Raw genomic sequence first — 26,901 nt, 5'->3', positions numbered from 1 at the left:
TGCCTGCATTCCTGCAGTACCAAAGTTTCTGCATTTGCCCGTGTATGCCTGGAGCGCATCTTGTGCCTTTTTGTGCTGAGATGCTCTGGGGCTCTTTCCCAGGCAGTTAAAAGAAAACTTGTCTGTCCTTCTAGGAAAAGATCAGGGAAAGCAGTGGAAGATTTTGAACACTAACTGATTTCTTTCTCCACCTTCTCTGTGCAGACAGGCAGCTCAGGACACAACTTTTGCCCTTGGCCACACCAGCTAGCAGAAGCTTCCCAGGCCAGAATCCTTCCATATAGAAAGGTAGCAGGGTAAGAATGAAACTCATGTGACTGATGACTGATTGATCTCAGAACCACCTTCTGAAAGCCAGTGTGATTTTTCACAAGAGCTGGCTCCTTAGAGCTTTTCATGGTCGGTATTATAAAAATATGTCCCTATCTAATGAATGCAGATGGGTTTCTTGCCCTTGTAAGACACCCTCTTCCTGCAGGTTAGAAAGAATTTGAAGGCTTCCATTGTACTTACCAACATCTCAGTGTGGATGTTGTACTGATCTTTGCTCCAGCAGAATTAATATCTGCTTCATCTATTTTGAGAGGAATAAGAAATTCCAGCAGCTGCCATCTCAGAGGAATACTGCAGAAGGGTATGGTTAAAATCCAGCATTGTGTTGAGCTCCTGGAATTGCCAGGCAAAGCATCTCTCTACGAATGATGACATTTTTTAAAACACTCTGAAGGTTTGGTCTTTGTCACATTGGGCGTTTTGCCATAGATCTTAATGGCTCTGTGGCTGATCTCTTAATCTCTAATGCACCTGTGCAAACTCAACAGTTTATTGCAATTTCATGCTTTTTGGAAATCATCTCACACTAATGCCATCAGAGAGAGCAATTTTTAAGGTCATTAGCTCAGGACATAGCAAATAAATAGTGAGAGAAAACAATCTGTAAATGTCATATTTGTTTAACACACGGAGTAGCTCCTGAAGAGCAGTTATCCTTATGTCTAGAGACAGCATGAAAATTAAATTCTGTGGCTTGAAAATGTGGGGCTGTTGGAAGTGAGAAGAGGATAATATGGTTATTTATCTTCTCTGCTTTGTTCCCTATCTCCTTGTTGTTCCCCATGCACACATCTGTTCAATTTATTCACCAGTAACTTTAAATTATTGGACTGCAGACCAGGACTAAAGGCCTGACCAAAGAAATTGAGGTTCTGCTGCTGAGTTTTGATAAAATGTTTTTGTTTTGTTTTGGTTTGGTTTGGTTTGGTTTTTCTTTGTTTTCTCTGATGATAAGTAATAGTTTTTAGCTGCTATTCCAAATAAAAGGAATTGGGTTAAGTAGGAAGAGTTATCCCTTCTCCACATCAGTAGAAAAGAGACAGGCCCACTAACATAACCTGATGTAAATGCTCTCCAAACCAAAAAAGACAGAACCACACAAAATCTTTATCGCTGGCATCAGGTCTATTCTGTCAATAAGTGCACTTAAAACTGATTTCCAAGTTTGCCGGTATTTTGCTTGTGGAAGCAAGCCTGAATGCATGGCCACAAATGGGCATTACAGTGGGAAGATCAGTAGAAAGACACATAGATATTCCCTGTGCTATGGATGAGATGGGGGAAACAAGAGGAATGTGGGTGAGGGGAGTGTAAGCCCCCTGCCCTCCTGTGTCCCAATCATCTCTGCCTTGTGGGGTGTATTTGCTATGCGGTGTGATGAAGAGGGGCCACTCAGCCCAACTGCTGCTGGAACATCAGCATCTGCCTGGCTCTTTGCCACAAGTATTTTGTAGTCATTGATATATTTTAATTTGGTTTAGAAGAAAGCTTCCCTTCAGGTGGTCTTCCAGCTGCCCTGAAGAGGATCTCTAAAGACCAGAATAGTGGTGTTATCACAGCGTCAGGGCACAGCATAGTTTTGCAAGATAAACCTTCTCCTATAGCCCATATTGGTCCATTCCAACAAAAAGCAGGGACTCACCACTGTGAAAGCGGCTGGGAGCACTGGCACAGTCTTAATGGTCCAAGAAGGTGGTCTCAGTCAAGGCCTCTTCTGCTTTTCCCTGGGTGCATGAAAGCACGGTATGGTATTGTGTTACGATTCCCTGAAAAGAAGCTTTGTTCTCCTCCATCACATCTACCCTTCCTCTCCCCTGTTCTCAGGACAGGATACACTCTTCAGCAGTGCTGCAGCATCTGCTTGTGGGGCAGCACAGATTCACAGATTCACAGATTTAAAAGAATCTCTGACTTCTTTCTGGGTCAGTTTTTTTTTACGATTTGAGGAAAGTCACAATAGCTTTTCCACTGGTGAAACTAGAAATGGGGGACCAACCCTCAGCTCCTGAAGTGGATATTTAGCAAATGATCACCCTGCCCTGCTTGAGGTATCTGAGTCCATAGGTTTGTTAACTCGCTAAGGACTGACTGTAGCCCCAAATGAGTCATTCAAAGCACCCAAGGGTTTCTGGGTTTATGCTGAGTATGCAGGCAGCTGGGCCTCCTAAAGTGGCAGGTGGATTAAATAAGCTTGGTGTCCAAGATAAATGGGGTGCAATACACATTTCTTTATGTGCTACAGGAACACCAGGCTATCAGAAGGGCCAGATAAGCTTCAGTAATGGATAATTATTACAAGGTGTTGGGTCACACTTCGGTTAAGCATGACAAGAATTTCCCCAGTGTAGGAAGATGTCAACTTTTGCTGAAAGTAGGTGCTTTTTTTTTTTTTGCTTGCTTAAAATATTTACTTGTTCATTCTGGAGAAAGTTAACACTGTAAATTTACATTTTACAATGTAAACATTAGTCCACTAGCTATTTTTTCTTTTTCGCTGGGTTTCTTTAAATATTAGCAACATGTTTAATGGTTGCTTCATTCATTGCAGTTTTATACATTTCATTAATTAATCTTGTAACTCAGCATGGCAGTAGAGACTTGAAATGGGGCTTTGCTCCCGTTATGATGTTGTCTGTTAGCTTTTATCAAGGCCAGTGACTCAGTTCCAATGGATTTGTACATCCAGAGTTTCAGCCACACTGGGGTGTAGATGCCATTTCAAATAAAGAGAGAAAAACTAAAGTGAATATAGAAATGCCATCAGTTTTGTCATGCTAGAGGATTTGGTGTCTTTGAAAATTCAGCTTCTGTAAAGGGATTAAAGTCTTGTCCGGTGGCAATCTGAAATGCCAGGATTTGCTGTCCAAGTAGCAGGTGCAAGATGTTGAAACCTTCTGGATGGTTAATGACCTGACACTGCCATAACTCACATCAGCAGTAATCCAGAGAGTCCCACCCAAACTGTGAAATCGATCAGCACTAAAGAAAAAGCAAGAACTGTGTTTTCCACAAGCAGGTTATTTCCACAGTGGTGGGGACTGCGCAAAGACAGTGGCAGCTGTGTGGTACAAAATCGCAACCCATAAGCCACAATCTCATCTCGGCAGGGGATGCCACCACATGCTGTCAAGAAAAATGCTGAAAATCTGGGCAATAGGTATATTTCTTAGGAGGATGGGGGGGGGGATGTAGCACTTTGTTTGCTTTGGTCTGTACTCCAAAGCATGAGGTGACCCCTTGGCTTTCGCTGTGTGTTCCTTGGCCACTACCTGCTGCTCTGGCAGGAGGAGACACTGCAGCGTCTTCCCAGCCCCATAACAACCCCAACCATCGTGCCTGATGTGAGATGCGAGGTGTCAGCCTGACCCGTGGTTGGTGCCACGTTTCCCTCAGCAGGGGCTTGCTGAGTCCTGCCAGGAGGCGCTCGCTCCCTGCCTGGGCCCTGCTCCATCACATGTGGGATGGTCCCATTCCATGGGCTGGTGGTGGAGCAGCTCTCTCCCTTACAGGTGTATCGTAGATGCTAAGGAAGCTCATGTGTATCTGAGAGGAGGCTGGACAAGTTTGTGGAGGAAAATCCACTGGATAGATTCTTTGTTTTGGTTCTGGTTTGTTTATTTGTTTTTTTTTAATTACTTTTCTGCTGGATCCGTTCCCTCAGCCAGTTCAAAACCAGGCCGCACAGACAGGTAGCGTGAGTGGATGACACAGGGGACAAGAAGGGAGGGCGATGTCAATTGCCTGTGGCAGTGTTGCTAGTGATGGCTTTGTATTGTGAAACCAGAGCCTGTTAGTCCTGGTGTTACTATGCCCACAGGAAGCTTTGCAGCTAAAACCTGAGCTGATGGCAACAGCTCTCTGGTAAAGTTATGAGAAGTGTGCTAATTTGCAGCAGCAACAAGTAATTTTAGAGAATATCCCATGGCTCCAAATACTCCACATCAATCCTACCCAGGCTGTGAACACGTTGCTGTCCTGTGGCGATGAGTTCTGCAGGCTGCTGGAGCTGTGCTGCAGTCTTTGTAGTCGTACACGTACAGACCTGAAAAAAAGATTTGCTCACAATTTACAGTAATAAAGCTAACAAAACTCTCCCCAGCATACCAACTGGCATTCTTCCAGGTTTGAATTCAAGGTTTTCAAAATCCATGTGTATTTTTTTATTTCTCTGTTAGGAAAAAAGGAAATATATATACCTATTATGTATATGCATATGTATGTGTATATATATATAACTGCTGAGAAGAATAATTCCTGCAGTTGTAACAATTTTAAGCAACAAAAGGTTCTATGAAAAGAAAAGAACATATCAGTCAGGAAATGCTGGTATAAAATAATTGTGGCAGATTCCCCTGTGTGCTCTGATTGCTGTGCATCTTTCTGGGAATTCAATATGGCCACAAACCCAGCTTGTGGATGGCAGCTCATGGCTTGGAACAGTGGCTCTGAGCATGTAGTTAGGTCAGTAAATTTGTCCCTACGTGAAGCAGAGATATTTCAAATACAGAGTTCAGCCCCCTGCTGCTTGTGAAGCCTTCCTGTGTGTCCTGTGGAGGCCACAACAATCAATACGTGGCACATGACAGCAGTCATGTATTGATTGTGTATCTTGTCTATGGTATATTGCGTGTGTTGTCTATTGTATGTCTCTTCCTTTCCAGCCTGACATCCCCCGATTCATTGACCCTTTGGGGCAAAATTTCCCCTTGGAAGCAGAGCAGCCTTCTGTGTCTCCAAAATGACCAGTCACCCTGGAAACCTGAGAAATAGCTCACTGAAGAAAACACAAATGTAGATCTCATGTATTTTTTATACCTAAAAACCCCAAACCAAGCAGCCACTTGCTGGCTTGCTGCAAGAGTGATGGGCCCAGTGTAGGGGGACAGGGTGGGACTTGCTTCCTGGCGGTACATTCCTCACTGAATTATAGGCCTAAGGCAGAGACCTCATTTTCTTCAGATGACTCTCAGGAAATACCCTCCCCATCAGTTATTATTGCCTAAATAATAGGGAGGGAAGTGCCACAGACTTGAGCAATATCTGAGGTACTCCATAGGGCACATCCCAAATCTGGTGTAGGGCAAGGCTGCTAAGACAACTGATTATAATGTCACTTGGTGGGTGTATACAGTTCTCTTTTTGCCCCAGAGTTATGAGGTCATGTGGAAAAATACAGATACTTGTTTAGAAATCAGTAACTTGTTGAAAAGAAACATTACAAAATCTCTTCCAAAGCATGGGCCTGTGCTGTCAACATTCATGCATAGGTTTATCTTTGTTAATGGGACTTCTAGGTAGGAAAACATGTACAAATAGTTGCAGGATTCCAATCTTAAATGTTAAGTTTCCAGAAAGTCCAGTCCAGGAAGGGAAAAGCCTGTTGAGGGAGAGGTCTGCTGGGATTTGATTTATGAACAGGACATCCTGCTTAGTGCTGAGATCTTACAGATATGATTCTAGTGAGACTGCTGGGTTATTGTGATGGCGAAGAAAAGGAGCTCACCCACTCCCTTGTCTGCTAAAGGCACTCAAACCTGTCTGGGCATTGTATCAGTGCTAAACATTTGGCATTCTTTATCACATTTCATCACCACTGTTTACTAAGTGATGTTAAAAATGCATGGTATGTATGCAGCTCATACAAGCAGACTGACATGTCTGTCATTAATTATCAAGTTGCATGCTGTCATTTCATTTGTGCAGTTAAGCTCAGGGTGGATTTCATGACCTAGCCACAGAAGAAGACTGTCCATAAAGTTGGGGCAAAAGACGGAAGAGAGGTAGTGCTCTTAGGAGGATGTTTGCAAGTTCTTCTTCTGGACCACTGCAGCTCCATCTACATTTTCCACAAGCTGTGACATGGGTCTAGCTGAGCTCGTGCACTCACGTTTCCTTTGTGTGGGAACTAGGGTACAGTGGAGATGAGAGAAAGGACATTTCAGTCCCATGTCACTCTCTAGGAGGAGATAAGAGACATCAAGACATGCTCTGGGGCAGCAATATTGACACATCTTCTGTTACTGAGTGAATCAGTCACAACAAAGAGGCTTTAGTAAGCTTCTTTGTTCTTGATGCCTCGGATGCTGGTGCTCAGCTCAGGCCACTGAAGGGCTAGCTTCCAGTGCCTGCCTGAAACGGTCCCTGTTTTTTCTGTATTTGCAGTACTTCAGCACCTCAGGGTATTTCTCTGTCACTTAAATGGTGCCAGCGAACATTCCCAGACTTTAAGACTGAGTCTTCTGTGCTGTTAAGTTGTTAGGATGTCTGAAGCACCTGCACCGTATTTCAGATGTTTGCCAGGCATGGCTTGGAAGCCAGCAGGGCCTGGAGACCATTCTCACTAGACATTTGAGATGGAACCGCCTTGTTTTGGCAGAAAGGAAAGTTCAATAGTCTGGAATTAGAGTATCTCACGCTGGCTGGCCTTAATGCCAGAGGACAGACCTGGGCATGTTGAAACACTGTTACGGACATAGCCTAGGTGTCTCCAGCTGTCTGTCCCTAGGATAGAAGGCTCTTTTATTTACAGAGGGGTTACAAAGGCTTGTATAGTGCTTTAAAGGTCAGCGCCAGAGCTGGATGTTCAACTAAATATAATACAGTACAGCTTGGCGGGAGCTGGTAGGGAAGGAGTTCGGTAAATTCACTTTGGCTGCTTCCTCATGTGTGAAGGAAGGACGTGTCTGAATTAGAAATGGGTAAGCTGTGTTTCCTTCTGGCTAGACCACTGACAAAGCTAACTTTTTGCCGTTTTTTAGTCCTGATATGCCACTTCTTCACCATCTTTCCTTTACGTGGCCCCACGTCCCCACAGACTAGTGCTGAATCTCATACTGTGTTGGGCATTGCAGAAAATCTCAAGCCCACTCTGTTGTCGGTGGACAATGTGTGCATATTATCAGTAGGAGTAATCCATCCAGCTGTGCATTAACAGAGGAGTCCTCCAGGCAGAATTTCCTCCCTACCTCGTTCATTACTTTGGGACTGGCTGAATCCCTTCAGTTCCTCTTCAAGCTTTGTCATTTTACTGGGAGTCGTGGCTCTTCACTTTTACTTCCAGACAAAGAGAAACCAAATCAGAAACCCCAGGCAGATGACTCACAGCCACCTCATGGAGCTGTCTGTGTCTTCCAGTTGCTGATGTCTGGTTAGCTGCGTCATCTTCAGAATGAAGCAGCACTGGGTGGATCTGGCTACCCACAGCTTTCACTTGGAAACCCCCCATTTCTAATCTTGTAAGTAGCCCTGAAGGTATGTGGGGGCTGCTAAAATTAAAACAGTCTGACCCTGGGAATGGGATGGATGATATGACAGCTGCGTGGCCTTTGAATCGGTTGTTAATCTAACGAAGGATGATTTAGTTCTGCCAGTCACACGTATACATTGCAGCTGCAGCACTGCCTATTGCAGATGTGGTCAGAGAGCCACCTTCCTGCACAGGGACCCCTGCTCCTTCCTCCTTACACCTTGAGTCCTGTATTCGGTTTTGGGCCCCTCACTACAGGAAGGACATTGAGGTGCTGGAGAGAGTTCAGAGGAGGCAATGAAGCTGGTGAGGGGTCTGGAGCACAAGTCTGATGAGGAGCAGCTGAGGGAACTGGGGCTGTTCGGCCTGGAGAAAAAGAGGCTGAGGGGAGACCTGATCACAGTCTACAACTGCCTGAAAGGAGGTTGTAGCATGGAGGGTGTTGGTCTCTTCTCCCAAGGAGCAAGTGATAGGACAAGAGGAAATAGCCTCAGGTTGTGCCAGGAGAGGTTTAGATTGGATATTAGGAAAAAATTCTTCATGAAAGGGTTGTCAGGCATGGGAACAGGCTGCCCAGGGAAGTGGTGGAGTCACCATCCCTGAAGGCATTTAAAAGATGTATAGATGAGGTTCTTAGGGACATGGTTTAGTGCCAGAGTCAGGTTAACTGTTGGACTCAATGATTTTGAGGGTCACTTCCAACCAAAATGATTCTATTATTCCCCAGGGCTGCCTCCAGCATGGGCAAAACCCCAGCTGCGAGGCCATATGTCTGGGAGGTGGCAAACCTGGGTTTAGAGCACTTTGTCCTGAGCAAAAGAACACTGCAGTTGGGTGACATAAAGTCCTTAAGAGGAATAATATTTCTTGGCCAAATTGGAGAGGTGTGAAAAAATTGAGCTGGTGTGTTGCCTACATGGCTCTTGAATCTTCCCCAGAATTTTGCTCCGTCATCCTGTCTCCTTTCCCTCCTCATTTCTCCAGAGCCATGGCTCCAGATTTGGTCCCCCTCTTTTACGCAAGTTTGTGCTCATACACCCGTTCTTTTGCCTGGATGCTTCCCTGAGTCAGATAATTCCTTGCTGCCGGCTTTTTTGTGCCAGCCTCCTCCGCAGCCAGCAACTCGGCTTGTCAATACTGAGCAGCACCCAGCCTGCTCTCCTGCCACTTGGCCTTATTATACCCAAACTGGAAAAGTGTCAGCTCTGAGAAAGCAGACACAGCCACAGGTGTGCAACCCACTTTGCTTTTTAAGCTCTGAATGGAGTTTTGTGTAGTGAAGTGAGATCGGGTGGGTCCCACTGGGAGGGAGATATAAAACGACTCCTCTGTCCCCAAAAGCTTATGCACCAGACAGAGGGTGGATGAGAGGGCAAGCCACCATGTCGGCATTGGAGATGGGCAACTGAGACAGGGAGGAGGGCTCAACCATCTTCCCTAATCTCATGTGGAGAGTCCGTAGCAAATTTAAAGGTCAGCCTGTGCCTGGGCCTCCACCACATAGGAGCAGCTTTTGGTGTGATGAGTGAGGGGAAACCCCAGCGCATGTGCCTGGTCAGTGGGCTCTGTCTGGGATGGGGTGGGGAGGCTGGATCCAGCCCTGTGCCTGGCATCCTGGAGGAGCACGGGGGATAGCTGGTGTGGGCTGGCTGGGAGGCAGTGGGCATCGGAGGGGGACGTATGTGACTGGTGACGAGCAGAGGAGCTTCTCTCTTTGCTCACAAGCCATTTCAAGGTGACTTTGAAGTGGTCTGCGAGATTTTGAGCAGTTTTGGCAAGCTTCTGAGGGGAAACTTAGTGTCTGCCAGTGGAGAGTCCAGAAGTGAAATAACGTGCCTAGTAGCAAACCTCATGAGACAGATCCTCTGTGGGTGTAAATTAGCACTGTTCCCTTGGTCTCATTTAGAGCTACGCTGGCTTACAGCCCGTGCTCCCAGCAGTTGTCCCAAGGCGATAAGAAGTAGAACAAATTCAGGTGTAATTGCTTCTCACAGAAGAAAACTGTAAGAAAAAGCATCTCGCTTAGCGAGGATAAATCTAGGTCTCATTGTTTTCTTTTCCTTGAAGAAAAGCAGAGTTATGATGCAAAGGCAGAAAGACAGGAATGCTGTAAAACAAGCAAACAAGGGAGGAAGGCTTTGCCATCTCATGGCCTTTTTCCCCTACATCCTCCTGCCATATAGCAGCTAGCAAAATGGACTTGAAGAAAACCTGAGGGAATGGCTGCGTGAACTGCCTTTTAAAGATCCTGGGCTAGTTTTTATCATAATTATTTTTCTTTTTTTTTCACTAGTGTCACTCTATTGATTTTCACTGCAGTGACGCAGCTGTAAAATAGGCTTAATGTAGTGGCGAACGAGACCTTATGTATCCAAATTTGTTTTTCAGAATTGTGCTTTTCTAACAGGGAAAAAGACTTGCCCCAAGTTTAAAGGTAAGCTCCAAATCTTCACTGCACCGTGAAGATTTGTGGATAGAAATCCCATTTAGATGATTTTATAAAGCGCTGAAATACTCCACAGGAGCAGGATTTAACCTTGGGATGTTCACTTTCTGTAATGTGATTAATGAGCCTTTCCCCAAGCATAGCAGATATCTAAGCATTTTTTTGTGTGTGGAAGTGGAGCAATTGTCCGGCTTTACGCAAATGAGGAGCTACTTCAGTGTTTGCCCTGTGAAGAGACTTCAGTTTCAATGGGCTTCAAGATTGCACTTTTGTGTTAAGTGGAGCTGTGATCTTTTTCCAATGAGTGTTGCTATGCAGGGCCAATTTGTGACGTCCATTATTCTAAAATAAGTAACTTCTGCACAGCAGAAATGTGCTCCACTTGCACTGCTAATCTGTCTCTCACACAAAGGCGTGTTTGGAAGAAAAGTTATTTATTGCAAGTAATAAATGCAGGTTCTCAAAAGCATTTATAACTTAGTTTCCAGAGTCAGAACACTTCAGTTTGAAATAATTTCCTTTCAATTTTCTGTATTTTCAGTCTCTTTCCTGGCTGTTTTAGACCATATATTGCATACCTAATTATTCTCCAAAGGACAATCTCAGCCACGGAAAATGGAATATACTTATCAAAATTCCTCATGCAAGAATCAGTTCTTCAGGTATCAACTATTGCCTGGCTGTCTGTTAAATAAGCATGTCAGGTTGAAGTCTCCTGCCTCACCAGTGCAGATAGTTATATATCTCATCTGTGTAGTTTATGAGCCCTTCTCAGTCATTGGTATAACAGACCTTTGAATGTCCTCTGGCGAAAAATGGAAACTGTAGTTAACACTTACCCAGTTTGTCTGAAATCACAGAGGAGATCCAGGGCATGATGGGATTTGAAAACAGCTCATCTGTGGTTTTATATGGTATATTTCCTCTAGGTAAGCTGGATCACTGTAAGAGCAAAGTGATTGAAATTCTTCCCAAAAGGACCCCAAAACCTTAATTTCATTAGAAGACATATGAGTCACTAGCTGTTGAGGATTCTACTTACTTGAGGAATTTGTATGTTTTTTTGAGACTGTTCTCAAGAAAGCGAAGTGCAATATTTGGAAGGGCTCATAGGGTTAGTCTGGCACTTCTTTGTGGCTTTGGCCATCAGGTACTACGGGACTAGAAAGTGCTACTGTATAACCCCATGACAGCAAAAAAATTAGTAGTTTGCACTCCTGTTTTACTCCTGTGTGAGGCTGGATGAGAGATCTTGACCCTTTTCCCTCCCTCAGCAGCAGCTTTTGCAATGGGACAAGGGCTGACTCCATCCTTGTTGTGCTAAGAGTTTGGATGCAGGATGAGGTACAGCTGCATCCCTCTCTTGCTTAATAATCATTAACAAAGCGATCTAAGTAGGTATGTGAATAATTTGGAAAGTGGAAAAGAATGTTTATAGCAAATAATTCATCTACTTAAAATCCCTACCTGTACATTGTGTTTGGCTTATTGATGCCTTTATAGAGTGGGAGGAACTGCAGGCGTTCCTGTTATCTCTCTGCCTTTGGAAGAAGGGAGAAGTTATGGCTCAAAATAGGGTTAAACTGCTGTTCGAAGGTCACACAAAATCTCTGTGGCAGTACTGGAAATACCCACTTTTCCTTCTCATTTTCAAAATCCTTCCAAGATTTCATCCTTTCTGGCAGACTGTATTCGTCAAAAGAGTTTTCTGCTGCTCTCTGAAAGACCTTCTGCTTGACAGCTCTGTCCTCTGAGGAAACATTTCTTCATAACAAGTTTGCCTTGAATCAGTTTGGCTTGATTTTAATTTTTTCTTATATCCCACAGCAAAACTTTTACCCCAGTGTAACTAGTTTCCACAAACTTCCCTATGAAATACAGGGCAAGCTGTGTTGGCTGCTCCCCATGGAAAATGAAAGACACGGTTGCACCAGACAGTCCCTTAGCGAGGAGTAAAGACGGTGTGGGACCCTCGTTCAGCAACCAAGTCCCCTGGAGCCCGCATGTGCATCAGGCACAGGGCTATATGCAGGGAGCTGTACACAGCGTATCATAGGATATGAGTTTGCCTGTGCAGCCATTTCCAAGGCATTGGTGCTTTGCTGCTTCAGCCCATTTTAACTGTGTGACATGTTGCAAGACTGGCATTTGTTATCGCCAAGTTATGCTTACATTGCTTATGGAGACGGCTAAGTTCCTCTGGAAGACAGAGCTTTCTGGGGATCTTTCCCTCCTGAGCAGTCTGGCTGCTCTGATTGCTGTTTAAAGAGAGACTGTGGAAAGCTGTGAACTAATCTGTAAAGTAAAGGCTCGCTTCTCTTTCACTTCGCTCCTTGGGACTTGTCTCCAATATGAAGCTGATATGTACGTATATGTGATGCCTGTGCCCTGGGGGAGGCACTCCTAAGTGAGTAAGGAATTCATTGTGTGCCCAATTAGCACACTACAGTGATGTCTGCTTAGTCCTGACACTCTCAATTTCCGTCTGTGCCGCTGGGAAGAGAGAATAAAGCTCTTCCCCTGGTGCTGTCACAACGAATACACTGGCCAGACTGGCTGTGTCCAGGAAGGCAGGGGATGCCTTCCCTCCCCAAGGCTTGTGCCATCTCATGCGGTGCCAATCAGTGCCCGTGCTGACATGGACACCTGGGAACGACACAGATGACAAACCTCACTGGGGTAACCGAAAAAACAACATCGAGGTATCATACCATGGTCACTGATTGTCCCAGTAGTGGTTTGAATGGCTCCACACTCCCCTGTGAATATCTGGAGAGCTGCTGAATTCTCTCGTGCTTAGGAAGTTTGTAGATAAGTCACTCAAGCCTTTTGAGGCTTGTTTTGGAGGCTGCAAATCCAGCTACACTTCCAGAAAGCTTGATCTCTTACTTTGGGGATGAGCGAGCAAGTATAAATGAGGGTGCAAGTTAATTTACTGATCCATAAAAGAGGTGCTTTATTTTTTACAGCTATATATGTGTGTTGTATGTGCACACACACATGTAAATAGAGAAGAAATACAGGCTGTTCCCTTGGCCTCATCCCACTTTCCATGAAAAGAAGTGTTCCACTGGAAGCTGTAGCCATTCACGTCTCACAATCTGCCACCTGTCAAAGCAATTTGAGATTTACTAGTGACAACTGAGTGCTAATGTCTGCCATCCTTGCCCTGCAAATAGCCGATGCGTTCCAAGTCCCACGGCCCTTAGGTCAGCTCTCCTCCCCAAGATTAGTTCAAACTCAGCCAGTCACCCAATAGCCATTTGGAGTGATTCACTCTGAGAAGTACGTATCTTCGACACACGCTGAAACTTCAGGGAGAAAATGAGTCATTTCACATTATAGAAAGTCAAATCTTGCCCTTGGTATTTCTATGTATACATGAGTGATAATCATTTATTTTTAGATAAGTTTCTCCAGTATAAATGTTGCTTCCTTTGATAAAGGTCATCTTGAGAGCCACATGCTAATATTCTGCTTATTTCACAAATGCTATGGGAGATTATTTATTTATTCATGTGTCTGCAGCAGTGCAGTCGGATGTCAGGGAGCTATAGCAGTAGCTGATTGTTGGGAGTCAGCCTACAGACAGGGTCCCTGTTGCTAGGCTTATCTGTCAAATGTGTGTTCAAGAATGCAGTGAAATCATCCCTTTCTGGCATTTTCTTGCTGTTTGAATCACTTAGGTCTGCCTCCTAGACTGTTCAGCGATGACTTATTTTCAGGACGCAGAAAATCCTGGCTTTGCAGGGGGGGAGCCATTAGACAAGGTATTTGTCACAGTGTCCTGGAGCGGATCTTGGCATTGGCAAACCAAGACCAAGCAAATTGGTAAAGCCAAGCCTCAGGCCTTGTTGAGTCTCTTCTCCATCCCAATGAACCAAACCATTCAGCTTGTGGGTGGATGTGGTTTTGGTCCAAGTGTACCGTTGTAACTGTGCCACCCACAGCAGATCTGCATTGGGACCTGTAGCGGTTCTGAGACCTGTCAACCCTGATATTGTACCCAAGTACTTCACCTGCAGCACCCTCTGGATAACAGCCGCAGGGTTTTTTGTGTGCAAAACACAGCAGCACTCCTGCCTTGGGGACAGCCTGGCCCCACCTCACCCAGTTTCACCCGTGGCTGAGCCTGCGTGAGGTGGGCAGCACGAGTCCCTCAGCAGTTCCCAAGGGGCTCCGGCTCCTGAGCAAGAACAAGCCCCCACCACCTTCTTGAGACATCTGTTGAGAAAGTTGGGGAATAACATCTGGCCATGAGAGGCATTTCAGGACCCTGCCTGAAAGAAGATGGGATAACTTTCTACTGCACTTGAACATGTTTTTTAAAAAGTCCATGTGTGTGTGAATGTATATGTTTGTTATATGTAACATTCAAATTGATGTTGAACAATCCAAATGCATATCTATGTGTCCCAGAGGGAAATTTGCAGCTTACTGAGATGTTACTTGCTGCCCCCCTGAACTGAAGCTGATTTGGATATAATTCCTTACTTGAAGCAGCTTTCAGCCCAGTCATTAATGCATGTGAAGTATCAGCAACCTATACATGAGGGGCTGTGTGTGGCTCAATAGCCAGACGCTGAATGTCTGGGGGTGTTCAGTGTCCCCCATGTCCAGCCAGCCCCTCAGAAGCCTCTATGGAGGGACCAGTCCCACCAGCTGTGGTGTCAGGTCCCTGCTTCGCAGCCTGAGCGGGGGCCCTGTTCTCACAATGGCAAAGCTTGGCCCCTGGGTTTTGGGCTGTATCCCTTGCAAGGGAGAGGCACGGAATCACTCAGCATGGAAGGAGGGAGCACAAGAGGCAGCTGAGTAGTGCAGGCAGCCTGTCTCCTGTGGAGCCATGCCCGTCTACTCCCAGGGCAGCATAGTCAATCGAGCTGCCTCCTGCACTGTGCTTGGCCTTTCTCATTTGAGCCTCCTGCCCTGTAACATACATTTTGGGGGGAAATCCCAAGTGCCTTTGCCCTTCTGTGCAGACATGTTTTTCCCTCCCTGCTCCTCTCCTTCCTCTCCTCTGGCCTCCAAGGCCAGAGTTTGTCCCCACTCTGGAGCTGCACCCCAGGCCTTGCTCCCCAGGATGGGCATCCAAGAGGCAGTTCCCAATGCACCCAATAAAACCTGGTCCAAACGCTGACTCGCCCTCCTTCCCATCCTCTGACAGTTAAATGTAATTTTGGATATAAGCTATCCAGAATAAAGAGATATCTGAGTTATTTTACTATCCTGCTGGCTCCTAAGTTAAATAAACACTATAAATCATGGAGCCAGATTCAGCTCTGACTGAACTTTCACTTCAAGCTTTAGTTTGATGTTGAAATAAGGTGACATACTGATTTCAAGGGTACTGACTTATCCCCTATTGGTGTTTATGTAAAGAGAGTTCAGCTCATGGACTACTCCCTGAATTATGGAGTTACTGCCAAATGTTACTCAAAGTGGAGTTTTCGTGCTCTGTCTTGCACTGTTCACCAAATGTTCACAGGGAAAACGAGTCTCAGACAGCATCTGCGTAGGAACTGGTTGAGCACAGGTGTTACATCGTTTTGGCTCAGGGTGACAGAACATAATTATCAGAAAACACTTCTAAGGAACAGTCTCATTGTCTGCTTTATTTAAAATAGTTTCTGGCAAATGGTCATATCATGGGCAAAAGACCAGCCATCTTCTTCTGGCAGAATGGATCTGTGTAATGAATATGCATGGTAATGACATAGAACCTTGAGTGAAAGTTAAGTCTGCAAGACATCTGTCTACTTAGAGTGAAGCTTTCCTGTTACCTTACAGAGGACAGAAGGAAACCCAAGGGAAAAGACAGACTACATGTAATGGAAAATGTATGCCCTAAATGTGATGTTAGGCAGATTGACCATTTTTACTGCAATAGCAAAACGTTCTCAGCTGGCTTAGCATAGGAAGTAAGGCAAGTACTTTGCATGCCTCTATTAGGACATATTTATGTTTTATGTGACTGGGTGACATAAAACAGTGGTTCTCATATCTTTCTGTAGCTGTGGAAGCTGGCCATGTTCATGCTTCACTGGGCCTGCTGGAGTCAACACATCAGTGAGGATCTCTGCTGTTTGGCAACCATGGCCATTGGAATTACCAAAACACAGAGAGCAGTGTAGTGCTTCTTGGTATTTTCCATGCCTGCAGTCCAGCTGCAGAGCACAGCCTCTCATTCTGCTTCTCCTACATTTTGGCAGAAACAAAAGCTTTTCAAATCTTTTAAATGGTTGTATTCATAGTCTTCAATGTTTTTAAATCCTTTATGATCACTTTGCTTGACCTTTGTATGATGGAAAACTTTGAATTTTATCCTCTAGTTCTTAAAATCAAGCACAACAGCTTTTGGCTGAACAGTGTTTGTTGTGAAAGTTTTGCCAGTCGAGATGTAAAGACATCAAGTCATGGGGATTGCACAGTGTCCCTTGGTAATGAGTCCCTTGACTGATTGCTCTCAGTATTAGATGTCTGCTAGCATAACACTTCCCTGAATTCAGTTTCCAGCTGCTCATCTTACCAGTCCCTTGCCTACTTTGTTAAAGAGCCATCTCCACTTTATATTGCTTCCTTGGCAAGGCACCTGGACACTTCCCTTCAGTGAACTGAGTAGAGATCATGACTGAGCTCTTAATCAATGACAAGCTTTGACAGGGACCTATTCCCATTGCAGCTTGACAGATCAGAGAGTCCATCTGCAAACTGGAATTATGCATAAAGCCCCATGGCCACGCATAGGCTTGTGCTCTTAGGGCTGTCTCCCGTGAGGTGCTTATCATGTCTATGTGATGCTGAACACGCTCACCTCCCATCAAAAGATTTGCTGGTGGAGGACATTCAGCATCTCTCAGGCAACCTGGGCACCTTGGATGATCAACTTGTGTAAATGGAGTTTACTGACACCTGGACTTTCCTGTCCCTGCCAAGCAAAGGGCTGTTGCGTTGAAACAGCCACAATAGGGGTTGCCTCTTGGCCAGCCAGTAGCCTGTTTGAAGGTAATTATGGAATCCTGGGCACATTGCAGGTCGTTTGTTCGGGATGTTGTAATGGAGATATATGAGGGAAATGGAGGGAAAGAGGACAGTATGTTCTTAGAAATTACTCGTGTTATTTATTTATTTATTTCTGGTTTGTTTGTTGGTATGTTGGTTTTGTGTATTTTTTTTTTTCTTAAATCAACTCCTTACAGGCTTTATTTGCAAAGAAACATGATGTACTTATCAACAGTAAGAACACAAAACTGTTTGTTGAGCTGTGGCATTTTTAGCTTCTGCTCCCTTGAGCTACTCCTGAGACATTGAGAAATACTTGTTTAGTGGCCTTAGAAATGTGTAAATCATTGTAGTCAACAAACTTGGCTGCTCTTTCAAGTAAATGTGGCCTTAAAATGTAACAACATTAGACTATTTGTTTTTGCAATACTAATGTAAGTACTTTTACTTATAAACAACCAACATCTATAAAAAGGACTCTGCAAAGCGACAGTCAGTCTAGGGTGTGCAATAGTGCTCCTTCCACAGTGACAGCCCTTCCCAGAGAATGAGCTAAGTCACCATCCTGCTGAAGCCTGTGGACATGTTTCCATTCCCTTCAACATAATCAAGATTTGGCACAGTAAGAAAACAAGCTCTGGGTGTCAACATACTCTACCTCTCTCAGAATCACAGACATGCATTTTGGCCCTCTGACAGTGTACATTTTATAGTTAAGCACTGGTTTATTAATGTAAATCCCAAAGAGTTCCTTAAGTCCATAAACAGAAAATGAATATGCAAACCCTAAAGCTCTTCCATTAGGTCAGAATCTCCCTTTTTCCATCAAGGACAGTTGCCCATGCCACGAAGGTATGTTGGCTGGTTTCCTGCTGTATGGATTCTATCCTGTATTTTGCAGTTTAAACTTCAGTCTTTTTCCCTATTAAAGCCCTGCTGGGAGTATTCAGTTGTGCAAAGTCATTAAAGTCAGTAGCAAGGATTCTTATTGACTTAGTGGAGTTTGAATGAGGGCCATATAATTAAGCCACAGAAAAGGCTGTTTTGCTGTAGTACCTTTTCCTGGTTTAACGGTGTTACCCAGATAGGATCATATCTTCTCCATCCTATAGGGCTAATAAAAATGGCACCAAAAGGTACTGAATAGCCCGTAAGTTGCTGAAAGTTTGTTGCTATTATGGGTTGAATTATTTGTTGCTGCTTGAACCTTTTTGTTTTGTTTTGTTTTGGGTTTGTTTGGTTTTTTTGTTTGTTTGATTGTTTTGTTGCCGAAGCATCCTATAACTCTCCCTTTTACTCAGAGGATTGAGTTTTGCCAGCTGATGTCCAGACTACACAGACTGTAACCATATACCTCTGAAAGAAAGGTCTTTGGATGACCTGTAAGAGGAGCATGTCCTGTTCTCTGTGTGCCTTCTACCTCCGTTTTGCACACTAGACTTCTCTGATGATGACCACAAAGAGGCTGGTATGGGCACACTTGGTGGTGTGACAGCCTGTTTTGACATGCTCACACATGAGGAGTCTCTCCCACTCCAGAGGCTTTAACTGTTCTGGAGGGCAGAGCTGCTGCTCGGATGGGAAAGGGTCTGATCTTTACAGTGGTCTCAGTCCTTCCCTGAGAATGTGGTATGAAAACTCCTGACCCTGATGTAAAAAAAGCGTGCAACCTCCTGCATTGTAGATGCCAGTTATCAATCACTGTCTCTGGTGTGGCCTGCTCCTCTGAAGTGTGTTTCACTGGTAGTAATAACAACTGGCTTCCTATCCGGGGACTCAGAGGCTTCAAAGGAGCCCCAGCTCCTCTCTGAAAGACACTCAGTGTGATTACCTCCTGCTGTGATGCTCATCCCAGGTGTCTCTGAGCTCCCAGACACTCGAGCAGAGGCAGCCTGAGTAAGAAATCCTCAGGGTCTCCAACCCTGTGTCTGGAATCACAAGCAGAGGGCTGTAGGAAGAGGAGGGAAGGGAGTAGGACCTGGAGGACTGAAGGACTGTGATGTCCTCTCCTTTCCTAGGGAGGTGAGAAAACCAAGGTTTTTGGTTAAGTACAAGCAACCCGCCCATAGAGTGGTTGCAAGATACTAAATACCATGTGTAATATTGCAGATAATAGAATCATTTTGGTTGGAAGAGAACCTCAAGATGATTGAGTTCAACCATAACCTAACTCTGGCACTAAACCATGTCCCTAAGAACCTCATCTATATATCTTTTAAACACCTCCAGGGATGGTGACTCCACCATTGCCCTGGGCAGCCTGTTCCAATGCCTGACAACCCGTTGCATGGAACATTTTTTCCTAATGTCCAACCTGAACCTCCCCTGTCCCTCTTGTCCTGTCACTTGCTACTTGGAGAAGGGACCAACACCCTCCACGCTACAACCTCCTTTCAGGTAGTTGTAGACAGTGATCAGGTCTCCCCTCAGCCTCCTTTTCTCCAGGCTAAACAGCCCCAGTTCCCTCAGCCGCTCCTCATCAGACTTGTGCTCCAGACCCCTCACCAGCTTCATTGCCTCCTCTGAACTCTCTCCAGCACCTCAATGTCTTTCCTGTAGTGAGAGGCCAAAGTTGTTCTTTTGATTACACCGTGGTGTGAGGCAGCAGTTTCTGCCCTACCTCTGCTGCCTTGTCTGGGAGCACCAGGGAGGGGACAGTCTCCTCCCTTCCCTGTCCCCACACCTCGCTCAGGACCTCTGCTTACGGCTGTCTCCTGAGTCAGCCTCAACAGCACAGGGAGCCGAGTGGCTTTTGGAGAGGTTTGACTTTGTGTTGCCAGCCTCCAAGAGTGGCTGGGCCTCCTTCCTTCTGAGCTACCTCTGAAGGAGGAGGAGGAGAACAAAAAGGAAGAGCAGGAGGAGAACAAGAAGGAAGAGAAGGAGGAGGAGGTCTTAGGACTCCGGTGGCCAGAGAAGAGAAACAAAAGCAAAAAACAAATCAAAATAAAACAAAAAAACCCCCACAAAAACGGGGAAGTCTGTTTCCCATGGAAAGTTATCAAAACGAAAGGTTGCCAAGGCCGTCCCTGCTGCATCCGCAGTGACTGTAAGACAAGGATAAGGCAGCTACTTGCATAGCGGGGTGGCAGGGGGAAGGCCAGAAGCTTGGGACTGCATCTGAGGAGGGCATTAAAATAAAGAGCAAGTTTGGGGAAAGAGATAGGTGCCGTCTTCAGTAATGCAGACTCCAGAGAAAGGAGAGAGAGGAAATTCAGAGAGGAGGTAACAGAGGGTGGAAATTCCTAAATGACGAAGTGCTGGGGATAGATGTGGGGAAGAAGAGTGAACAACCCTTGTGAAGGAAACAGCAAGAGGTGGATTAGCAATGAGCTAGATGCGAAGGGATGACTCAGTAGTGATGCCTCCATTACAAGAGCAGCTGAGGGGGAGTCTGGAAATGCTAGTGCAGGGAGGAAGAGGCCAGGCATAGGTGCAGGAAAGGAGGGGGAGAGAATAAATGCAATAAAACCTTCTGATGGAAAAAAAAATCTCCCTACCTAAATCCGTAAGCAAATGAATTCAGAGCTGTTTGTGGCACTGACATCAATTCTTTGTAATGGGAATAAGGGGAGAAAGTGGGAGGAAAAGAGGAAATGAAGGAAATTAATTTTTTGGCAGTAAAATTTATCAGGAGCACTTAGGTACTTCTGAAAAAGTTATTTCAAATTTGCTAAGTAGCAGAGGCTGTGGCTCAATGAGATAGTAAATCAACTTTCAGGGCACTTAGCACTGACCCATATCCACTGCAACTATATAACACAAAACAGCAAGCTGCTATTTTGAATCCCCCTGCTACTTCTTCTTCACTGAACAGCACATTCTTGGATGGGTTAATGTTATCAGAGCAGCTTTCATGCTAGATCAGGTGCTACACGTCCTCTTGAAGCTGGCACAAGGCCAGGCTGACGGAGTAAAGCTGCACAGATGTCGGGCCATGTGTTGTGGCTAATTCAATGGAGAGGCAACTGTGTGAGCGTGACTGCTTGGGCTCAGCTTTGTGCTGCCAGGTGACCTGCTAGTGTGGAGAGTTTACACTTTGGGAAGCCCCTTGGTCCCTAACTTCCATTGAAATAAACTCATTGGGAGACCGGGATCTTTTGAAAACTCTGCTGGGCACCTTTACAAATGTGCCTCTGGGTGCCTCATTCTCACCAGAAACCACTCAGATTGTCAAGTTTCTCCATCACTTCTGTAGACTCAAATGTCACCTTACCTTGTGGCCACAGTTCCCTGAGCTGGGTTGACTTGCAAGAAAACTTAGGACTTGTCTAATTCACAAGGGTTCCAGATGGCCCTTCTCCTCCAAGGGTTTCCCTGTCTCAGGGATGAGGAGCTCGGGGAAGCTGCGCTGGCTGAACACAACCCCTCTCTGGCCCAGGGCCAGGGCTGTGGTGTACAGGAAAGGGCTCATTGACAGAGGATGAAATCAGATGTGACCCTTCATCCCTGGAGGAGTGCTGCAGAGCCCGATGGCAGCTCACAGGGGGAAAGGAGCGTCTCTTTAATACCTAGCAGAACATGGGTAACTTCAAGATTTTCTAGAGCAGTCTATAGTTCGTGGAAACTGGCAGTAAATATTTTGGGGTGCTGTGCAGAGCAGTGGTATGATCAAAGGCACCTGTCCTGGTTTTCTTAAAAAAAAGTTTCTCTTTTAATGAGCCTGTCAGCTAAAGCCTTCATATTAGCCTCGTTTTCCTGGAAAACCAGATACATGTTTTGGTAGACATAGCAATGGAATGTGAGGTTATTGATAACAAGTTGATGCACATCTCACGAGAGGGGCAACGAGAAACTGGTGACCAAGAAACTGATCAACTGAGTATAACATCCCATTCACGTGAATACTTCATATAAAAGTGGGAGATCACAAGAATCTCGTCCCTTTTCCTTATGGCCGACATTAGGAGAGGACCTTGCTAGTCGTCCCTGCAAACTGAGGCCTAGTGAGAGACTGAATCCAGCTCCGGTTGGCTGCAGAGTCCAATCCAGGACTTTGGTTGCTGGCTCTGCAGTTGCTGAGACTTTCAAGATTGGTTTTGTATATTTTGTATTATTTTCTCTATTCTTATTAGTAGCATTAGTAAAACATTGTTAATTTTTCCAACTCTCTTCTCTCTGTCCTTCTTTTCCTCCCGATCACCTGTCCTTACTGGGAAGGGGGGAGAGGGACGGGCTGAAAGGGGAAGAGGGGAGAGGGGGTTAACAATACATCTGTCAGGGTTTTATTGTCACCCCGCAATTAAACCCTCAACAGCACCTTAGGGTGGGAACTTTGTTGCTGCGAGAAGCTCCAAAGATAGTGTGGCATAGAAAGTACCTCCTTTTGAAGAATCTCCTATCATGAAACTGAAAGATTTTATACTTTTAACAAGCTGAGGACCTTGAAAGATGGGTTTCAAGGCAGGAAGAGAAAGCCCTAGTAAATGGCCATGGGAGGTGAGCTCAGGTCCATGAGAGGCATTACTAGTGCCATGTCAGCAAGGCAGTGATGCGAGGTCAGGTGAGGTCAGCTGTAAGGGCACACAGCGAACAGGGTGCCTGGGGAGCCCATGTGAAGGGGGCTCTCCCAGTCACTAATGCCTTCACCTGGGTCAGCAACTAATAGTCGGACACTGATTCACAAAACTTCCCTTCCCTGAGAGGTCCTGTAAATATATGTATTTTTTTTTAGAGTGAGGAAATGAATGGCCGTGCTGATAATTAAGTGCTCCTCACGCCTGACCTCAGGCATGCTGGCCTTTCCCCAGCCCACGTGCCTGCTGCTGAGGCGCTCCTCTCCAGCTTTCTCCAAGTTTTCCGCTCACCCTTTCCCCCACCCCCTTCTCCTCCCTCCTCTCACTGTGTTGGAGCTATCCAAAATTGAGTTCCTGCTCTGGCATGGAGTGGAGAGCAAGTGTCGATATCCTTCTTTTTTATTTATTTTTTTTTTTCTGAGAAATGCAGTTCTTGCTCACCGGTCTTCTTATTCTCAGTATATCCCCTGCTGGACTCCTCACCCCTTTCCCCAGTCCCAGCTCTGCACAGCTGCACAAAGATGTCAGTGAAGTTGCAAGAACAGCCTCCCCCAGGGGCTTGCCCTGGCCTCCGACACACCTCACCAATGCCAGCTCCCATGGTCAGAAGATTTCTGCTTGTCACAGCTGGAACTGGCTGGCACAGAGGCAGGCAAGAGCCCACTCGCACCCACCACTGGGGACTGTTGCCAGCTTGTGGCCTGGACTACACATGTGCACACCATAAATCTTCAGAGGCCTTCTGGTAAAACCCTTCAATTGAAGAAAGGTTGTTATCCATTTTTTTCTTGGGGGGCGGGGGTGGTGGCTCGCCAATTCAGGTTTTAAATACTGAAACCGATATCTCAACAAATTTCAGCAGGATCCTTTAATCTGTGTCTCTTGGTTTCTTTCACATCTCCAATTGCTCTGTCCTCCAGAGCCCGGCCATTTTGGAAAAGGACATGTCCTTCAGGGCAACATTTTATGCCTTTCTTGGTGTCTTTTGTTTGTCCCCTAGTGTAAACTCTCTCTGTGATAGGCTTTTAGCATGACTCTTTCTGTGATAAGCTTTTTTCCCTCTGTGTTTTATCTGTAACAAAAATGATTTACCATTGGGAAGCCTTGCCTTGCCTGGTTTTTATCCCAAATTTCCTGCCTCTTGTCATCTTTATATTTCATTTTGCCTAGGCTGCCCTCTTTATGTGTGTTTGCTGCTGCATCGGTCTCCTCAGCCAAGCTGATGATCTGAAGTTTTCTGGTGAAAAGAGATTATTTCCCAAACCAGGTTAGGAAGGTCAGGAAAACCAGACGAGTAAGCAGAATTTAGACCAGCAGAAGAACGCAGCTTATTTTATTCAGGGAGGACATTAAGATAAATCTTCCAAATCACCCCTTTCTAAATATAACTTTAGTCTTCTTTAGGAGATGCTGCTGACATAAATCAGCCATCCTAGCTGCTGGTAAAGGCTTTGTAGCATAGACAAGTGCTCCTAAGTGAAGCTGAGTGAAGTGCCTGTGGTTTGACTCAATTGCCGTATGTCCCTTAGGGAAGATCGCCATTTTATTCACGATGCATTTCTGCAGATTCATGTAGACCCCCGAAGGAGTGACGCTGTGCAGCAAACCTTTTTGTATTTGTTATTTTCATGTCCTGGGTGTCTTCTGGCAATGATCATATGCACCACTGTTCGAATGCAGCCTCTTGTGTTCTCCAGTCTCCTTTACAAGCAGGGTGGGATCTGGCTTGTGAAGCTTGGGCTTGTCTGGGCTCGAGTGAAGTGAATCATCCTCACAGAGTAATCTCCCCTCTCCACCGAGGCTGAACTGCAGCAGGATATTCCTATTCAGCAAAGCACGTCAGCCAATTTTTGGCTCCATTTCTGTTCAGCATAATGTTTAACCATGAGTTTAATATTAAACTCATGCTCAAATTCCGTGGCTTATTATTGGATTTAGGTGAATGTTCACACTACATCACTGAATGAGAAGGGGATTAATTACAAGGAAGGGAGAGCTTTGCAGAGCTGGATTCAGACAGAAAAGTGGTGCTCTCCTGCCCCAAGTCTTCCCCTCTCCACCAGCTGTGCATCCAACAGTTTATTTCCAGGGCAGAATTTTGATATTTTAGTCTCGCTTATAAAGGGACATTTTTGTAGTGTTGGATTTACCGGGTGAAATGGCCAGTGGGTTTGCTCAGGACCTTGTTGAGCATCTCAGCTTTGATGCATGGAAAGGGTGATAGCAGCTGCGTGATCCCATGTGGCGTGCAGAGGGCATCCCTCTGTGCACCTGGTTTTTCTCATCTCCGGCTTCAGACAGTGGAGAGGAGGAGGCATGCAAAGCACAGTGGGCTGACCTTACTGCTTTGCCATAGCAGATTTCACACAAGGGTAGAATTTGAAATACTCCACTACTCCACTCCACAGTGTGTTTTTATAAGGGAGGAGGTGACAGCTCCATTTGTATACTGCCCATGAGCAATTTGGGCAAGGACCACATGCCTGCTGGTCTCTGTGAAGGGCCTCTTGCTTTCTGTAAAGGAGATTCCTCCCTCCCTGTTTACTCCTTGTAGAAAATGCTAAACTGAATATGTTTTTAGAAGCACAGTGTCTTCACAAAGTCCTATGATTTAGACAGATCCCTTCCTCTAAGGCAGGAGATGATGTCATATTCGTGAAATGTTTTGAACAACATTATCTTGTCCTTAACTGCTTCCCATAAAACACACTGATCTCTTACAGAGCTGCATTTCTGTCCCAACTGCAGCTAAGAACACAGCCCAGTGTCATGATAAAACAAGTGTTGTACCTGTCCCTAAAGCTAGATCTCAGAAAAAGTGTAAAAATGTCTAATGAGCCGAGCAGGGTGCAGCACGAGAGACGGGGCCTGTAGCAGCTGGCCCACACAGAAGTGAATCCAGCAGGAGCTGTTACAAAGGTCATGCTATTGGGATTTGATGGGTTAAAACTGGATGCTAGGTACAGCAGCTCTTCTGCAAGCTATCTTGAGCCCTGAGCAAAAGCTGGACACTGCGTAAAGATTGATGCTGTCAATCCCTGAGTGCTGACAAAGAGCCCAACTCTATGGGCACAGACCAAGCTCTCAGTCTTCACATCTCACTTTTCCAGCCTTTACAATGGGAATAGTAACAGTTGCAAACCTCCCAGCAGTGTGGCGTTGGCTGTGTTTTAAACAGTGCTTCAAAGAGAAAGTCTGAACGCACTTGGTGAAACACTTAGTAATTGCTTATGGACTTAAATTTAGCAATTGTTTTTTCCAGTGTTCCCATTGCATCCATTAGCCTAAGGAATCTGCACCCCTTCCGACATGCAGTGGCAGCAGGGGACTGATCTGTGACTTCCAAGGGTGCAAATCAGAAGCTTTTCCTTCAGCTGAACAGAGGTGTGCCATTGCCGGGCTGTGGTCAGTGAGGGGACATTCACCACAGGCTGTTATGATTTGTAGAGAAAAAACATAACAGCTTAGTCATCAAAAACAGGCGTTAGTCATCAAAAACTATCTACCTTCCTCTTAAAATATAAAAAGGCATAAAAGGTTGGTAAGGTTTACAAGGCACTAAAAAAACCACCGCTATTACAATTACCGGCATTAATTCTCATCAGGTAGCCTTCCTTCCCCATTTGATGCAGGGACTTAAAGCTCCATGTCTGCTGCCAAATGCTTTAGCCCTGGTGCCCATACAAGGTTTCTGCTGTAACTGTCTTGTTATCAGACCATCAGTGTCCTGACACTTCCTAGTGATTAATACTGTGTTGAAATGAAATTAAGTTTCCATATATTTGGCAGAATGACCCCAGGACTTCCTATTTGGGGAATACAAAGAATAAAGCATCTGCAGCCTACAGGAAGCCACAGTCTCTGATTTCCTGCAGAGGGAGAACAAGAACAAACAGAGAACACATATTTCACAGTGGCAGTCGAAAGCGCACGTAAAAGCCCTGGCGACCCCCTTGTTGAAAACAATTAGAAGGGGGAACATCCCTGGTCCCAAAATTATTTGTGGGTGTTTTGTTTCATACACAATATGCCATTAGAAAATAGATGTAACTCAAGTTAATGTTTTTTCCAGGTGCCTATTAAACTTTCCCTTGGCATGTGTCTTTTGGTTTACATCAGCAAGACTGCACTTGTAAAGCAAGTGAGTTTTACATTGCTGTTTGCTACGCTGGGCTCTCTAAATCCATTTGTGCTTAGGAAAAACACAGTGACATTTTCTTTGACAGTTTTGTTTAAATGAGCCAGGCCAGATTCAGGCTGATGTAAACGCCAGTGAAAGGGGCAGGAGGAGGTGATAAGGCAGCAAATCCTGCTTGCTGCCAAGCTCTGGCTTGCAATGAAAGGCACACAGGGAAGCAGAGGCA

General features: G+C 45.3%; 1 protein-coding gene and 1 long non-coding RNA gene across 4 annotated transcripts in view; both read left to right on the top strand.

Moving 5' to 3' along the window:
• Window positions 1–26,901, top strand: part of HSF2BP (heat shock transcription factor 2 binding protein) — a 120,717-nt gene that overhangs the window by 43,993 nt on the left and 49,823 nt on the right. The window lies entirely within an intron of this gene.
• LOC135579884 (uncharacterized) overlaps window positions 1–26,901 on the top strand; it is a 33,962-nt gene that overhangs the window by 2,904 nt on the left and 4,157 nt on the right. Inside the window, exon 2 of one of the 2 annotated variants that reach the window (XR_010473764.1) lies at window positions 205–16,927. The exons of the other annotated variant lie outside the window; for it this stretch is intronic. This is a non-coding gene — a long non-coding RNA (uncharacterized LOC135579884). Of the gene's footprint in view, window positions 1–204; window positions 16,928–26,901 lie in introns of those variants that run through there. 2 annotated transcript variants of the gene reach the window in all.

Source organism: Columba livia, chromosome 1, assembly GCF_036013475.1.
Source record: "Columba livia isolate bColLiv1 breed racing homer chromosome 1, bColLiv1.pat.W.v2, whole genome shotgun sequence".
Taxonomy (NCBI): domain Eukaryota; kingdom Metazoa; phylum Chordata; class Aves; order Columbiformes; family Columbidae; genus Columba; species Columba livia.
The sequence above is the reverse complement of the archived record's forward strand: the minus strand, read 5'-3'. Positions and strand labels throughout refer to the sequence as shown.